General features: G+C 36.6%; 1 long non-coding RNA gene and 1 pseudogene across 4 annotated transcripts; one reads left to right on the top strand and one right to left on the bottom strand.

Moving 5' to 3' along the window:
- Nucleotides 1-11: 11 nt before the first annotated feature.
- On the bottom strand, nt 12-18,654 carry LOC123837306 (uncharacterized). Of its 4 annotated transcripts, none has more exons than XR_010413828.1 (5): nt 8,784-14,490; nt 3,018-3,129; nt 2,163-2,309; nt 1,872-1,971; nt 12-716 (listed from the first exon to the last, which is right to left on the bottom strand). It is a non-coding gene; the product is annotated as an uncharacterized LOC123837306 (long non-coding RNA). The 4 variants fall into 4 exon arrangements; XR_010413827.1 differs by having other exon boundaries at nt 1,872-2,309; nt 8,784-8,876; nt 9,682-14,490; XR_010413829.1 differs by lacking the exon at nt 8,784-14,490 and adding an exon at nt 18,405-18,654 and having other exon boundaries at nt 1,872-2,309.
- Nucleotides 4,917-6,016, top strand: LOC135365639 (large ribosomal subunit protein eL36-like; annotated as a pseudogene).
- Nucleotides 18,655-19,002: the final 348 nt, after the last annotated feature.

Below are 19,002 nucleotides of genomic sequence, written 5' to 3'. Positions count from 1 at the left end.
TTGATTTAAAAGAAATTCCATGTGTGCCAGCTTATGTTTTGCAGTGTTGTCCCTGGTGCAGGGAACAAGCTGCTAGGGATAGAAAATGCCTTTTGTCATCTATGATGGTCTCCAGCTCACGCTAGGAGGAACACCAATGGTTTCTAAAGGGAGAACAATCATCACAAAAATACCATTCAGAAAGTACCTAGATAGGAGACTGAACTAGAATATAAAAACTCTTTGTTCTGGGTTTCCATGTGCTGTAAATTAAAAAAAAAAAAAATGTATATCCGTGTAAACCTTTGTCTCATGTTAACTTTGTCAGACCTGTTGTCATCCATGGGTCAGTTCCTTATAAGTTTTTCATATTGCTGAGAACAAATACTTCTTTTTTTAAAAGAACTATAGCCTATAGTAATTCTTTCCAGACTGTAGCTACCTATACTTGTATTTTTTCCCAGATAAGGATAAAGTATCTAATCCATTATTGATCAGAATATGATATAAAACTATTCTAAGCCATTATATATACTAACAGTATCAAGATTCTTTTTAGCTAAATAATGTGTACCTTTCTTTCATGCTCATTTAAAAGTTGCATCAATTGACCTTGAGCATTTGAGAAATAGGAAATCATGTAGTGCCTGGCTCAGTCGGTAGAGCATGTGACTCTTGATCTCGGGGTCATGAGTTCTAGCCCCACATTGGGTGTAGAGATTGCTTAAAAATAAAATCTTAAAAAAAAAAAGAAATCATGTTGACTTATTTTTAAGTAACAGCATTAAGATAGAAATCACATACCATAGAATTCACCCTTTTAAATATACAGTGTTGTACAGCCCTCCCCACTAATTTCAGAACATTTCATCATCCCTAAAATGAACTCTATACTCATTAGCAATCATTCCTCACCACCTTTCCCCTCAGCTCCTGGCAAACACTAATCTACTTCCTCTCTCTATGGATTTGGACTATTATGGACATTTCATATAAATGGAATCATACAATGTGTGGCCTTTTGTGTCTGGCTTTTTCTTAGCCTGTTTTCAGGGTTCATTTATGATGTAGCATGTATCAGTACTTCATTCCTTTTTATGGTCAAATATTATTCAGTTGTGTGGAGATATACCACATTTGTTTATGGATATCCATCAGCTGATGGATATTTAGGTTCTTTCCATTTTTTGGCTATTATGAATAATACAGCTGTAAACATTTATGTACAAGCTTTTATGTGGCCATGTTTTCCATTCTCTTGGATATATACTAAGTGGAATTGCTGAGTCCTGTCTTTAACATTTTGAAGATGGTAGACCTTTGTAGACTGGATAGTCAAAGCTAAAACTGGAGTACAGCATCTGAAGGTAAACTGAGGTCATCCCTAAATCCTATCAACACTGTTTAATTATGCACGGACCTAACAAGTGACTTAACCACTTGTTTTATTATGTAGATACAGTGAATATAACCATTAGCTAACAACAGTAAGTTAGCTAACAATAAGTACTAGCTAATGGATGCCTATTTGCATATCTTAAAAGCTGCAACCTGAGGCCGAGGCTTCTAATTTAGCACACATCTAGAGACTGACTGTGATACTCCATGGAGCCTGGGGAGGCAGAAGGGAGCCATATCTGCATTTTCCTTCTGGCACATTCCAGATCACTGGTGTCTCCCTGGAAGAACTTTATGCATGTCTTGTGCCCTGGCTTTTGTGGCTGCTACCCAGGGAATGCACCCCTCGACTGCCTGGCTCTGGTGGCCAGCAGAGCTTGTGTTTTTGGGTCCCTCAGGACTGTAGCCAACAAACCATTCAGGGCTCAGCACAGAGACAGCAAGCAGAAACACCCATCTCCCAGTCTTTCCCCGAAAGAAGTCTGTTTACGTACTTTAAAAGTCCAGCTTCCAATCCGCCTGCTTCTAGGTACAGATCCTCCTCCCATTTGGAACAGTGACAGGTTTTGGCAGACCCTCAACTGGTGGCAGACACTAAGAACAAAGAAGGCGGCTTGGATAGTCACAAAGGTTTGAGAGAGAACCAAGAACTCAGCAGACTCAATGACAAGTTTCATCTAAATAAGACCACTCTGTCAAGACTGGAAGAAGTGGCTGTTATACATAATGCACAGAAATCAACAGAGTGTTGAGAAGAATGATTAAACAGAGGAATACAGGGGCACCTGGGTGGCTCAGTTGGTTAAGCGACTGCCTTCGGCTCAGGTCATGATCCTGGAGTCCCGGGATCGAGTCCCGCATCGGGCTCCCTGCTCGGCAGGGAGTCTGCTTCTCCCTCCCCGTTTGTGTTCCCTCTCTCGCTGTGTCTTTCTCTGTCAAATAAATAAAATCTTTTTTTAAAAAAAAATAAAGAATACAGAAGATAAAACTTGAGAAATAAACCTTAATTATATGGATAGGTGACCTGATAAAGAGTTCAAAATAATAAAGATTTTCACCAAAGTCAGAAGAATAATGCATGAGCAAAGTAAGAATTTCAACACAGATACAGAAAATATAAGCAAATACCAAACAAATCATAAACCTGGAAAATAATAAACTGAAAAATTCAATAGAGTGTTTCAATGACAGACTAGATTGTGTGAAAGGATCAGCAGATTCAAAGATGACAGTGGAATTCATCCAATCAGAGGACCAAAAAGAGTGAAGATAGCTTAAAGGAATTATGGGATACCATCAAGCCGATCAATATTTGCATTATAGGGCTCCTTGAAGGAAAAGAGAAAGAGGCAGAAAGCTTAGTCAAAGAAATAATGGCTGAATTCTTCCCCAACCAGGAAGCCCAGAGAACACCAAATAAGATGAATCCAAACATATCCACACCAAGACACATAATTAAATTGCCAAAAGTTAAAGATCAGAGAATCTTAAGAGTAGCAAGAGAAAAACAAATGGCTATGTACAAGAGAAACCCATAATACTATCGGCAGATTTTTCAGCAGAAACTCTGTAGGCCAGAAAAATGGGATGATATAGTCAAAGTGCTGAAAGAAAAAAATTGGCAATCAAGAATACGCTACCTGGCAAAGTTCTTCAGGACTGAAGAAGAGAGTTTTCCAGACAAGCAAAAGCTGAAGGAGTTCATCACCACTAGACCAGTCTTATATGAAATGTCCAGGGGAATCCTTCAAGCTGAAATGAAAGGATGCTAATTAGTAAGAGGAAAACATATGGAAGTATAAATCTCACTGGTAAGGGTAAATATATAAATTCAGAACATGCTAATGTAATGGTGGGTAAATCACTTATAAATCTAGTATGAAGGTCAAAAGACAAAAGTACTAAAAATAGCTATAACTACAATTTGTTACTGGATATACAAGGTAAAAATATGTAATTTGTGACACTGAAAACAATGGGAACAGCTTTAGTGGGCAGTTGGAAAGTTGTTAGTTTAAAAGTTTTATGTAAGTTTCATGATAACCTCAATGCAAAAACTTACAGTAAATACACAAAAGAGAAAGAGAAAGGAAGACAATTAGACATGGATTTACTATTGCCATTTTATTAACCATTGCTTTAAATGGACTGAATTCTCTAATCCAAAGACAGAGTCACTGAGTGGATTTTTTTTTTTAAAGGGTATTTTTTTTTTTTTTAAGATTTTATTTATTTATTTGAGAGAGAGAATGAGATAGAGAGAGAGCATGAGACGGGGGAGGGTCAGAGGGAGAAGCAGACTCCCTGCCGAGCAGGGAGCCTGATGCGGGACTCGATCCTGGGACTCCAGGATCATGACCTGAGCCGAAGGCAGTCGCTTAACCAACTGAGCCACCCAGGCGCCCCTCGCTGAGTGGATTTAAAAAAACCAAACTATATGCAGCTATAAGATACTTCAGCTTTAAGGACACACACAGACTGCAAGTGAAGAGATGGAAAGAGATATTCCATGCAAATGGAAACTAGAAAGCAGGAGTAGGTGTATTTCTATTAGACAAAATAGACTTAAAGCCAAAGACTGTAATAAGGGACAGAGAAGGTTATTATATAATGATAAAAGGGTCAATCCACCAAGAGAAAATAATTTATAAATATTTACACACCCAACATTGCACCTAAATATATGAAACAAATATTAACCCACCTGAAGAGTAAAATATGCAGCAATATAATAATAGCAGGGACTTCAATACCCTATTTTTCAACACTGTATACATCATCCAGACAGAACTCAATAATTGGACTTAAATGACATTTTAGACCAGATGGACTTAATAGATAACTACAGAACCTTCCATCCAACAGTAGCAGAATACACAGTGTTCTCAAGTGCACACAGAACATTCTCCAGGAGAAGTCATACATTAGGCCACAAAACAAGTCAATAAATTTAAGAAGACTGAAATCTGTCAAGCATCTTTACTGACCACAATGGTGTGAAACTAGAAATCAGTGAAAAGAAGAAAACTGGAAAATTCGCAAATATGTGGAGATTAAACATGCAACTGAATGAGCAATGGGTCAAAGAAGAAATCAAAAGAAATAAAAAATACCTTGAGACAAATCAAAATGGAAATACAACATACCAAAACTTAAGGGATGTAGCAAAAGCAGTTCTAAGAGAGAAGTTTATAGCAACAAATGCCTACATTAAGAAAAAAGATTTCAAACAACCTGACTTTATATCTTAACTAGGAAAAACAAATTATGCCCAAAGTTAGTAGAAGGAAAGAAATAAAGATCAGAGTGGAAATAAAGGAAATAGATTCTTAAAAGATAATAGAGGGGCACCTGGGTGACTCAGTTGGTTAAGTTTCTGACTCTTGATATCAGCGTGGGTCTTGATCTCAGGGTCATGAGTTCAAGCCCCACACTGGGATCCATCCTAGCCATGGAGCCTACTTAAAAAAACAAAACAAAACAAAAACAATAGAAAAGATCAATGAAACTAAGCTGTTTTTTTGAAAAGTTAAAATAGACAAAACTTTAGCTACTCATTCCAAGATAAAAGGGAGAGGGCAAATGAAATTAGAAATGAAAGAGGAAGCTGTCCCTCCAGGGGAGTTATTGAAGAGCAGCAGCCATGGCTCCATGCTACCTTATGGCCATGGGCCTCAACAAGGTCCACAAAGTGAATGTGACCAACCTGAGGCACAGCTCCTACTGCAGGTGCCTCACCAAGCACATCAAGTTTGTGTGGACCATGATCCAAGAGGTGCATGGCATCACCACATACAAGTGGCATCCTGTGGAGCTGCTCAAGGTCTCCAAGGATAAGCGTGCCTCAAGTTCATCAAGAAAAGGGTGGGAACATACATCCATGCCAAGAGGAAGAGAGAGGAGCTGAGCAACGTCCTGGCAGCTATGAGAGAAATGGCAGCCAAGAAGGACTGAATCCCTCCCCTCTAAGTAATAAAGCCTTTTTGGAACTTAAAAAAGAAGAAGAAGAAGAGACTTACAACTAACAACACACAAATACTGAGGATCATAAGAGACTAATAGGAACAATTATTTGCCAATAAAGTGGACAACCCAGAAAAAATGGATAAAATCCTAGACATACAATCTACCAAAACTGAATTGTGAAGAAATAGAAAATCTGCATAGTCCAGTTATTAAGGAGATTGAATCAGTAGTCAAAAATCCAACAAAGAGAAGTCCCAGACCAGATCATTTCACTGGTGAATTCTACCAAATATTTAAAGAAGAATTAATACTAATCCTTCTCAATCTCTTCCAAAAAGTAGAAGAGGAGGGAATACTTTGAAACTCATTTTATGAGGCCAGCATTACCTTGAAATAAAACCTGACAAAGACACAACATCCCTGATGAAATAGATATAAAAATGCTCAGCAAAATAATAGCCAACTGAATTCAACAGTACATTAGGAAGATAATACACCATGATCAAGTGGGATTTATTCTAGGGATTCAAGATGGTTCAACGCCTGCAAATCAATCAATGTGATAAACCACATTAACAAAATGAAGAAAAAGCATTTGACAAAATTCAACAGTCATGATAAAAACTCTCAAAAAAGTGGGTATAGAGGGAACGTACCTCAACTTAATATGACAAGCCACAACTAACATCATAAAAAGGTGAAAAGCTAAAAGCATTTCCTCTAAGATCAGGAGCAAGAGTGCCCACACTCTCGTGACTTTTTTTTTGCCACTTTTTATTCAGCATAGTATTGGATGGCCTAACCAGAGCGATTAGGCAAGAAAAAGAACAGTCATCCAAATTGTAAAGGAAGAAGTAAAACTGTTTCTATTGGCAGACTACATTTTATTTAGAAAACTCTAAGGACTCCACCAAAAAAAAAAAAAAAACTTTTAGAATAAATGAATTCAGTAAAGTTGCATGACACAAAATCAATATACAAAAATCAATGAGGTTTCTATACACTAAAACTATTAGAAATTAAGAAAACAATCCCATTTACAATTGCATCAAAAAATACCTAGGACTAAATTTAAACAAGGAGGTGAACGATCTGTACACTAAAAACTGTAAGACATTGATGAAAGAAATAGATACAAATAAATGGAAAGACATTAAATGCTTATGGGCTGGAAGACTTAATATTGTTAAAATGTCCATACTACCCAGAGAAATCTACAGATTCAATGCAGTTCCTATCAAAATTCAAATGGCATTTATTCTCAGAAATAGAAGAAACAATCCTAAAATTCTTGCGGAACCAGAAAAGACCCCAAAGAGCCAAAGCAATTTTGAGAAAGAAAAGGCACCACACTTCCTGATTTCAAACTATATTACAAGGCTACAGTGACCAAAACAGTATGATATTGGTATATAAAGACTATAAATCAATGGAACAGAATACGGAGCCCAAAAATAAACCAGTACATATATGGTCAATTTATGGAAAAGGAGCCAAGAATATATTGTTGGGAAAGGATAGTCCTTCAATGAATGGTGTTGGGAAAACTGGACAGCCACATGCAAAAGAATGGAACTGAACTACTATCTATACCATACATAAAAATTAACTCAAAATAGATTAAAGACTTGAACGCAAGACAAACCATAAAACTCCTAGAAGGAAACGTAACTGATAAGCATCTTGACATTGGTCTTGGCAATGATTTTTTTGGATGTGACACCAAAAACAAAGGCAACAGAAGCAAAAAAATAAAAATTGGAACATTATTAAACTAAAAATCTTCTGCACAGCAAAGGAACCATCAACTAAAAAGGCAGGCTACTGAATGGGAGGAAATACTTGCAAATCATATATTTGATGTGGGATTAATATCTAAAATATATAAAGAATACATACAACTTAATGGTAAATATCAAACTATTTGATTTTAAAATGGGTATTTTTCCAAGGAAGACATACAAATGGCTAACAGGTACATGAAAAGGTACTCAAATATCACTAACCATCAGTTCAAATCAAATTCAAATCAAAACCACAATGAGATATCCTTTCATTAGATAACCTATTAGAATGGTTATCATCAAGAGATGAGAGAGAACAAGTGTTGGCAAGGATGTGGAGGAAAGGGAACACTTGTGCACTGTTGGTGGGAATGTAACTGGTGTGGTCACTATATAAGACAATATGGAGGTTCCTAAAAAAACTAAAAACTACCATATGATCCAGCAATCTCCTTTTTCTGTAAATATCCAAAGGAAATGAAAACAGGATATCAAAGAGATATCTGCACTCCTTTTTTTTTTTTTTTTAAGATTTTATTTATTTATTTGAGAGAGAGAGAATGAGAGACAGAGAGCATGAGAGGGAGGAGGGTCAGAGGGAGAAGCAGACTCCCTGCTGCTCATAAGAATATGAGCCCGATGCGGGACTCGATCCCGGGACTCCAGGATCATGACCTGAGCTGAAGGCAGTCGCTTAACCAACTGAGCCACCCAGGCGCCTGAGATATCTGCACTCCTATGTTCATTACAGCATTACTCACAATAGCCAAGTTAAGGACACAACCTAAGTGTCTCTTACAGACGAATGGATAAAGATTTGGTATATACACACAATGGAATATTATTCAGCCATGAGAAAAGAAGAAATCCTGCCATTTGTGACAACATTGATGGAACTTGAGGGCATTATGCTAAGTGAAATAAGCCAGACAGTGAAAGACATATAGCATATGGTATCACTTATATGTGGAATCTTAAAAAAAAAAAAAAGTCAAATTCCTTGAAACAGGAGAAAAGTGGTTTGCCAGGGGCTAAAGGTAGGGAGAGGTTGGTAAAAGGGTACAAACTTTCAGCTATAAGATGAATAAGGTCTTAGGATCTACTGTAAAACATAGTGACTATAATTGACAACACTATAATGTATAATTCAAATTTGCTAAGAGAGTAAAACTTCAATGTTCTCACATATACACACATACAAATGATATGTGAGGTGATGAATGTGTTAAATTAATTAGATGGGGGAAATCCTTTCACAATATTTATTTATATCAAATCACAAGTATACTTTGAATATCTTAGTTTTATATGTCAATTATACCCCAATAAAGCTGAAATTAATTTTTTTTTCATTAAAAGAATGTTAAACATTCACTGAAAGCTTTAAGAACTACATATTCTGTTTATGCTCAGGTCCATTTCTTCGGTTTCTATTTTAGATAATCTATTGCATTCCTTCAATCAGTACTCTTTTCAATTGTTTTGACTTCTCTTTGAATAGACTGTCTAGTCTATTCAAAAGGACCAGAATCCCTTTCCATTTCTACTGCCACAGTCTCCTGTTCAGATTTTCACATTTGGCCTGGAATATAGTAACCTCCTAGCTGGCTTCTCATTTTAGTATAAAAATAGAACTGTAATGCAGTAAACACTTACCGAGTTCCTGTGTACCAAGTGTTGCTTTACATAAGAATATGAGGTAGATTTAATCCAATCCCTATCAAAATTCCAATGGCATATTTCCCAGAACTAGAAAAAAGAAATTATAAAATTTGTAGGAACCACAAAAGATCCTGACCAACCAAAGCAATCTTGAGAAAGAACAAAGCTGGAGGTATTATACTTCCTGTTTTCAAACTATATTACAAAGCTACAGTATTCAAAACAGTATGGTGTGAGCACAAACAGATCAATGGAACAGAATTGAGACCAGAAATAGACCCACACATATATGGACAGTTAATTTACAACAAAGGAGCCAAGAATATACAATGGAGAAAGGACAGTCTCTTCAATAAAGAAGTTTTGGAAAACTGGTCAGCCACATACAAAAGAATGAGACTTGACTACTACCTTAGGCCATACACAAAAATTAACTAAAATGGATTAAACACTTGAATATAAGACTTGAAAGCATAGACTTCCTAGAAGAAAACATAGATGGTAACCTCCTTGACACTGGTCTTAGCAGTGCTTTTGTGGGTCAGACTCCAAAATCAAAGGAAACAGAAGCAAAAATAAACAAATGGGACCACATCAATCTAAAAGGCTTCTGCACAGTGAAGGAAATCATCATAAAAATGAACAGGCAACCTACTGAGTGGGAGACGTTAACTGCAGTCATACATCTGATAGGGGTTAACATTCAAAACAAATAAAGATCTGATACATCTTAAGAACAAAACAAACCAACAGAAAAATGGGCAGAGGATCTGAATAGACATTTTTCCAAAGAAGACATACAGATGGACAACAGGCATATGAAAAAATGTTCAACATGACTAATTATTAGGGAAATGCAAGTCAAAATCACAATGAGATTATCACCTCATACCTGCAGGAATGGCTATTATCAAAAAGATGGGACACCTGGCTGGCTCAGTCAGAAAAGTATGCATCTCTTGACCTTGGGGTTGTGAGTTTAAGCCCCATGTTGGGTTGGGAGATTATTTAAATAAACCTAAAAAAAAGATAAGATATAACAGGTGTTGGAGAGGATGTGGAAGAAAAGGAACACTTGTACACTGTTGGTAGGATTGTAAATTGGTGCAACCACTATGGAAAATAGTATGGAGATTCCTCAAAAAATTAAGAATTGAACTAACATATAGTCCAGCTCATCCACTACTTGGTATTTATCTGAAGAATGAGATAATACTAGTTCAAAAAGATGTATGTACCTTTATGTTTCTTGCAGCATTATTTACAATAGCCAACATATGGAAGCAACCAGTGTCCACTGACAGAAGATTAGATAAAGCAGATGTGTATATACACACATACACACACTAGAATACTACTCAGCCATAAAAAAGAATGAAACCTTGCCATTTGCAACACCATGGATGGACCCAGTGGGTATTATACTAAGTGAAATAAGTCAGAAGAAGAAAGACAAATACCTTATGATTTCACTCATATGTGAAATCTAAAAAAACAAAAACTGAAAACAAACTCAGATACAGAGAACAGTTGGTAGTTTCCAGAGAAGTGTGTTGAGGGGTGGGTGGATGAAAGGGGTAAATTGTAGGGTGATGGATGGTAACTAGACTTTTGGGTGTATCACTTTTGGATGTATTTTATACATATATATATAAATACAAAACACAAAATAGCTTTATTAGGCATATTTTAGAGATAGGAAACTGAGCATTAAAAAAATCGTAAAACTGGTGCAAAGTCTCAAAACTATTGAGAGCAAAGGTTAGACCGAGTTTTGATTTTAAAATCTATGCATGTTTGTTGCAATAGCTTCATAAAACATTTCACACATCATTAATTTTAAAAACTGACAAAGTCACAACAGCAAATAGTCTAGGACTTTCAAGCTGATTTCAGTATTTCTCATGGAAATAAAATGAAAACCAAATCAGTACAATTACAGCATAAAGTAGAGACCATGTTAAAGAATAAAGACATAGATGAAAATCCTCTCAACAGAGTGATGGCTTAATGGATGCACAACCACAATAGATACAGAAGGAAAATAATTAGAATAGATAAAAAGTCATCATTCAGCTATAAAGGCAAAAGACTGACATTGCCAGTATAAACTCAGGCAATAGGGACCCATTTGCCCCTTCCGATAAATTTGCTTATTGGTTAAATCCAGGTTTACTAAGAAGAAAAGGATGAAAATACTGCACTTTAAAATGCAAGCAAATATCCAAAAACAAAAACCCCCTGTGTTAAAAAAACAGTAAGGTTGGAAAGGAAGAATGTATTCAGCTAAATTGCCCCCTGAAATGGCTACAGAGGTAATGGAGCAACGTGCTCAAGCCTAAGGAACTCAGGGAATATTATTAATCAATTCTTGTAGTTTGATCCTCTTAGGTTAATTTCAGATAAATTAAGTTTATTACTATTATACGATGACATATAGTGTGATGTTAAATATTAATCATCTGATATGTTACTGTATATTACACAGAAACATTTCTAGAATGATAAATAATGTTAATGATAATTATTTCTGGGTAGATTTTGGGTGAATTTTTAGCTTTTTATATTTTTCTGTAATGCTGAATTTTTATGAGTATGTTATTTTGATACACTATTCTAAAAAGGAAGCTCTATAGAAGTCAAAATTCAAATCATAGCCACTATTAGTCAAGTTATTGCAACATACATAAACTAGAGTATATCGTAGAAGAACAAAGATAAGTTAAAATATCAGTGAAAAGGGAATCTTAAATATTGGGACTTCATCAAGATAAAAAGCTTTTGCACAGCAAAGGAAACGTCAACAAAAACCAAAAGATAACCGACATAATGGGAGAAGGTATTTGCAAATGTCTTATCAGATAAAGGGCTAGTATCCAAAATTTATAAAGAACTTATCAAACTCAACACCCCAAAAACAAAAAATCCAGTCAAGAAATGGGCAGAAGACACGAACAGGTATATCTTCAGAGAAAACATACAAACGGCCAACAGACACATGAAAAGATGCTCAACATCACTTGGCATCAAGGAAATACAAATCAAAACCACAATGAGATACCACCTCACACTGGTCAGAATGGCTAAAATTAACAACTCAGGAAACAACAGGTATTGGCAAGGAATGCAGAGAAAGGGGAATCCTCTTGCAGTGTTGGTGGGAATGCAAACTGGTGCAGCCACTCTGAAAAACAGTATGGAGGTTCCTCAAAAAGTTGAAAATAGAGCTACCCTATGACCCAGCAATTGCACTAGTGGGTATTTATCCAAAGGATACCAGCATAGTGATTTGAAGGGGCACATGCTCCCCAGTGGTTATAGCAGCAATGTCCACAATAATCAAAGTATGGAAAGGCCCAGGTGTCCATTGACAGATGAATGGATAAAGAAGATGGGGTATATTTATACAATGGAATACTACTCAGCCATCAAAAAGAATGAAACCTTGCCATTTGCAATGACGTGGATGCAACTACAGGGTACTATGCTGAGCAAAATAAGTCAGTCAGAGAAAGACAAATACCATATGATTTCAGTCATATGTGGAAATAAGAAACAAAACAGATGAACATGGGGGAAGGGAAGGAAAAATAAAATAAGATGAAAATTGAGAGGAAGGCAAACCATGAGAGACACTGAACTCTAGGAAGCAAACTGAGGGGTACTGGAGGGAAGTTGGGTCGGAAGGGGGGAGGGATAACTGGGTGATGGGCATTAAGGAGGGCACTTGATGTAATGAGCACCGGGTTTATATGCAACTGATGAATCGCTAAATTCTACCTCTGAAACTAATAAAAAAAAATGACTCTTGAATAGTAATTCTGTTCTTGTAGATTTTTGCTCTGTAAATAAGATTACCCCCAAATAGAAACATTTACAAAGTTAAAAAAATTAACTATAAACTTCTGTTTCAGTAGCAGGCTAGATACTTTGGAACCACCTCCCATTGAGGACAACCAAGTCTGGATGAAAGGTTTTTAACTGATCAAAGTGCTAGCAAAAAAGTATTATTATTATTTTTTAAAGATTTTATTTATTTATTTGACAGAGAGAGAGACAGTGAGAGAGGGAACACAAGCAGGCGGAGTGGGAAAGGGAGAAGCAGGCTTCCCGCCGAGCAGGGAGCCTGATGTGAGGCTCGATTCCAGGACCCTGGGATCATGACGAGCCGAAGGCAGACGCTTAACCGACTGAGCCACCCAGGCGCCCCTAGCAAAAAAATTATTGACAAAAATGTAGGAAAAGGCAAGAAACCAGAGAGGAAACCAGCAGTTGGAGCTACTTTTGCTTGAGGCAAGGATGCCACTGGCATATCTGGCAGCCCCTCTGCCCAGGTAGTTACAAAAAGTGTTCCCTGTGGCCAGATAATTTTTAAAAGCCCTTCTTCCTCCAGCACATGGCTTGTGACATAGGGTGGGGTTATATTTTTGATCCCACTTACCCTGCTTAGCTGGGCATCTTTGTGCAAGGGCCCACTCTGTGGTGATTTCTAGAGCCAAAACAAACAACTGAGAGACTGAGTTGTGGTTTTGGCAAATTTGCAAAGTGAAGGGGACAGAAGTCAAAGACTGGCCAAGGCAGTCTGATAACCCAACACATTCATTAAGCTGGGACTGCAAAGGGCTATATATATGAAATAAGGGTGACCCGGAAGTAAACATCCTGTGTTCATGACTCTCGAGTAGTCCAGGGAATTGCAAGCCAACAATTTTAATCAGAGGATCCCATACTGGTAGTGTCCCCAGACATCTGAGAAAGGAGGAAGACACATTCACAGAAGCCCTTAAATTATTCCTACAAATACTTCTCCAAATGGCATAATCACTAAACAAAGATAATTGGCATACAAGGAAATAAGATACCACAAATGGGAACAAATAGAAAAATCCCCTCCTCCAAAAGGTTTTGAGATACTGGAACTATCAGATATAGATGATAAAATAACGATGCTTACTATTTTAAGAATACAAGGTTGAAAGTTTCCAAATAACAGGAAACTACATAGTGACTTAGATTTTAGAAAGTACCAAAAGCAGCTTCTAAAAAAGAAAGTTGAAATTACATTTGATACAACTAAAGAAAATTAGTGAATTGGAAGAGAGGTCAGAAAAATTATTCAGAATTCAACAGAGACAAGAAGATGGAAAATACAGAAGAGAGGCTAAGGATATAGTCAAATAAAAAGATAAATTCCATCATATGTTTCATGAGAGTCCCAAAAAGAAAGGAGAAAAAGAATGTCCCAGAGGTAGTATTTGAAGAGAAAATGGTGGAAAAGTTCCCAGAACTAATGAAAGACACCAACCCACCCTCAGATTCTAGAAGTTCAACAACTCCAAAGTAAAGCAAATAAAAATAAATCCACATTTATACATGCACAGTGAAGCCACAGAAAAGCCAAGACAAGAGGAAAAAAGTTTTAAGGAACAACACTTAAGATTGCTGCTTAGTCATCAGTCAATGGAAGCTTGAAGACATTGCAATGGTATTGTCAGTGTGCTCAAAGAAAACCACTCCCACCCTAGAATTATACATTCAGTAAAAATGATGACATTTAAAATATTTTTTTTAAGATTTTATTTATTTATTTGAGAGAGAGAGAATGAGAGAGAGCACATGAGAGGGGGGAGGGTCAGAGGGAGAAGCAGACTCCCTGCCGAGCAGGGAGCCCGATGCGGGACTCGATCCAGGGACTCCAGGATCATGACCTGAGCCGAAGGCAGTCGCTTAACCAACTGAGCCACCCAGGCGCCCGACATTTAAAATATTAAGATGAAATGGACATTTTATATAAATTAACAGTTTACTACCAACTGACTTTCAGTAATGGAAATATTAAAGGATGTACTTCAGATAGAAGATAAATAAATGATTCAGCCAGAGGTGCTGAGATTCAAGAAGAAAGGCAGAACGAGAAAAAAGGCACCTATTTGGATAAACTAAATGAAAATTGATTGTACAAAACAATAATAATGACTTGAGTGGGTATTAAAATATATAAAATTAAAATACACAGCAACTATATTTGGGATGGTATATACAGAGTTGAAGTGTTCCAAGGTCACTGCCTTATTCAAGAGGAAGGTCAAGTAATGGTTAACATTAGACTTGGAGAATTTAATGGCACATGTTGTAATTTCTAAGATAACCAATAAAAATGTAATCAACAAAAATGGGATACAAGGACATAAAAATTAGAAGAAAAAGAGGCATGTTAAAAATCCAAAAGAAAGGGCGCCTGGGTGGCTCAGTTGGCTGGGCGACTGCCTTCGGCTCAGGTCATGATCCTGGAGTCCCTGGATCAAGTCCCGCATCGGGCTCCCTGCTCGGCGAGGAGCCTGCTTCTCCTTCTAACCCTCCCCGCTCTCATGTACTCTCTCTCTCTCTCATTCTTGCTCTCTCAAATAAATAAATAAATCTTAAAAAAAAAAAAATCCAAAAGAAGGCATGGAAGGAGGTGAAAAGAAACAAAGAACAGATAGTGCAAAGAGAAAGTATAGACAACATGGTAAAATTTAAACCCAAATACAGCAATTATTACATTAAATGTAAATGAACTAAATATCCCAGTTAAAAGATAAATATGTCAGGCTAGATAAGAAAACAACATTCAATTATATGCCATTTATAATAGACCCATCTGAAGCACGAGAGCACAGAGAGATTCAAAATTTAAAAGACAGAAAAAGACATGTCATGCAAATACTAAAAGGAAGATGATGTAGCTACATCAGATAAAACATACTTTAGGACAAGAATTATTAGAGAAAACGAGGGTCATTTCATAGTTACAAAAGATTAAATTCACCAGGAAAATAATAAATTTTAATTGTATATAATGTGAGTATATAACCTAAAATTATATAATGCAAAAATGGAGAAAACTACAAGAATAGACACCATGGGAGATTTTAACATATGGCTGATAGAACAAACAGACCAAAAAATGAGGAGGAGAATACAAGATTTGAACTACATGTTTTCCAGAGCACTGTACCTAAGAGATAGAGAATACACATTCTTTTCAAATTTGACCAAATGGTTGAATGAGCTAAGCACTGATCTCAAGCAATTAGAAAAATAAACAATAAAATAAAAAATAGAAGGAATTTAAAAAGAACACAAATTAAATAGAAAACAAACATAAAATAGTCTCAAAAAAACTTGATTCTTTGAAAAGGCTAATAAAATTGACAAACCTCTAGTGAGACCAGTTAAGTAAAAAAGGCATAATTTACCAATATTAGAATGAAAAGGAGTTACTGCTATAATGTAAACATTAAAAGAGGGTATAATGAATACTTTTAGGTCGATATTATTAAAAATTTTAGATGAAATAAAAAATTCCAAGAAAAATAAACTTACCCAACTTATCTGTGATGTAGAGAACTTGCCTGTGAAGTAGAAACTAGTCCTGTGACTATTACAGAAACAGAATCAGTGATTTAAAAAAAGCTTCTTGCAAAGGAACTATAGACTAAATTGACTTTACTGGTAAACTCTACCAAAAATTTAAGGAGAAAGTAATTTCAGTATTGAATTCTTCCAGTTAATAGAAAAGAGCATACTCCCCATGAGGGAGTCTGAGGTTAGTGTATGTAACTTTGATACCAAGAACAGCACAAAACAGTACAAAAAGGAGAATCTCAATTATGAATATTGTTGCAAAAGTCCTAAGCAAAAATACTGACAATCTAAATTCAGTAATAGTTTAAAAGACAATATGATCTGGGGGCGCCTGCGTGGCTCAGCTGTTTAAGCATCTGCCTTCGACTCAGGTCATGACCCCAGGGTCCTGGGACTGAGCCCCTCATTGGGCTCCCACTCAGCAGGGAGCTTGCTTTTCTTCCTGTCCTCCCAACCTGTGCTCTATCTCTATTGCTATCTCTGTCTCTCTCTCTCTAAAATAAACAAAATCTTAAAAAAAAAAGACAATACGATCTGTCCAAGTTGGATTTATACCAAGAATGCAAGGTTGTTTAGCACTGGAAAATTGATCAATGTAATTCACCCTGTTAATGAACAAAAAGGGGAAAAATCATAATCATTTCAATACATGTAAAAAATGTATGATAAAATTTATTCATGAAAAGGATAAATTTAGCAATCCACGAAAAGAATTTCCTTAGCCTAATTAAGAGGGTGTCTAGAGAACAAAAAACAATAGACATCATACTTAACGGCAAAAATATTAACACTTTCCATTTGAGGAGAATGTCTGTTACCAACACTTCTATTTAACATTGTACTGAATGTCCGAGCCAGCTCTGTAGGGCAAGACAAAGGTGTAAAAGGTAAAGGGATGGGAAAGCAAGAAACAAAACTTGTCTGCAGAGGATATGCTTGTCTACATAGGAAATCCAAGACAATCTACAGAGACCATATTTTATAAATTTTAAGACACATTAAAAATTATTTTAACATCTTTGTAATTGGGCTGCATTTCACAATAAATGAAGAGTCATAATTAAGTTGGGAGCCTGTCTTAGTCTGTTTGGGCTGCCATACCGAAACACCAGCCTGGGTGGCTTTAAACAACAAACATCTCTCTCTCACAGTTCTGGAGTCTGGATGTCCACGATCACGGCACTAACGTGTGTGTTCTGGTGAAAGCCCTTTCCCTAGCTCATAAACGGGCACCGTCTTGCTGTGTCCTCACATGTGGAGAGGGCAAGAGGTCTCGGTGAGGTCTCTTTTATAAGAACTCTAATCACATTCGTGAAGGCTCCTTCCTCATGACCTAAGCACCTCCCAAAGGCCTCGCCTCCTAATCATCATCTCTGGGGTTAAGATTTCAACATATGAATTTGGGGGAGGGGTGGCATGCAAACATTGAGGCCATAGCACCTTCTTCAGAATTATAGTATATATATATATATATATATATATATATATATATATATATGGCATATCTTATAATGGTATGGTATAATACGGCATATGGATGGTGTATTAGGTACACTGAAATACAGTATATTGTTAGAATTTTGAGTTTAACAAGACTGATACAGTCCATACACAAAAAAACTCATATTTAAGTATACCAGCAAAAAATAGCAAATGAATTTTAAAGTAAGAATTGTTAGATATAGTTATGGTATAAAGGTTATAAAAATGTTATTTAGAGGTACATATTAGAAGTATTTAGTATAGAAGTCAAATGTCATGATAGCAGAATTCCTTCCTTTAAAATATTTTAAAGGAAAAATATAAAGCAAATATAGCAAAATGTTAATTACTATTAAATCTTGGTGATGGACGTATGAGGGTTCAAACTATTCCCTCTGATTTCACATATATTTAGAAATAATGTTTAAAACTTTGAGAAATGATGAAATCCTTAAATGAAGAAATATATTATGGTCTTAGATTGAAGAGTCAATCTTGTAAAGATGTCTATTCTAGTCCATGCATTCCCAGTAAACAATTCCAATAGGTTTTATTTTTTTAATGGAATTGATGAATTGCTTCTAAAATTTATATGCAATTTCAGAGTCTAGACAAGATTCTCTTTAAGAAAAAGAATGAGGTAGGAGGGCTTGTTTTACCAGATACCAAAGTTAAAGAAAATTAAGACTTAATAAAAATTAGTCAAAAAAAAAGGGGGGGGGGCACCTGGGTGGCTCAGTGGTTAAGCGTCTGCCTTTGGCTCAGGTCATGTTCTCAGAGTCCTGGGATTGAGCCTCGTCGGGCTCCCTGCTCAGCAGGGAGCCTGCTTCTCCCTCTCCAGCTCCCCCTGCTTCTGTTCCCTGTCAAATAAATAAAGTCTTAAAAAAAAAAAAAAAAGACAACGTTGTATCAGCACAGAGATTGACAAGTAATCCAGTGGCACAGAACAGACTGCCTGGGGCGGGGGGGGGGGGGGGGGGGGGGCAGAAGGTCCTGAATGGCAGGATGAGGAGCAGAGGGAAATCTCTCCCTCAGAGAGGCATCTATTAAACTAGTCAAAATTAGTAAAGGCAATCATTCAACACGTCTAGAGATTGACAAGACTTAAACTGAGAAGCATTAATTCAACAAAACCCAAGGAATCTTAGTAAGAAAATGGGAGGAGGTGGGAGGCCATTGCACTGGAGAACTATGCACCCACCCTCTACCCGCACCCCCCCCCAGATCTGCCTTACAAAAGACCTGTTCCATTTGGGGTATAGAGGATACATCAAATCTCTCTCTTGATCTCTCTCTCTCTCACACACACGGTTTTGTAACCTAC

The sequence above is a fragment of the Mirounga angustirostris genome, unplaced genomic scaffold, assembly GCF_029215605.1.
Source record: "Mirounga angustirostris isolate CCGP_5_RB_7025 unplaced genomic scaffold, mMirAng1.0.hap1 SCAF_8, whole genome shotgun sequence".
In the NCBI taxonomy this organism is placed as follows: domain Eukaryota; kingdom Metazoa; phylum Chordata; class Mammalia; order Carnivora; family Phocidae; genus Mirounga; species Mirounga angustirostris.
The sequence above is the reverse complement of the archived record's forward strand: the minus strand, read 5'-3'. Positions and strand labels throughout refer to the sequence as shown.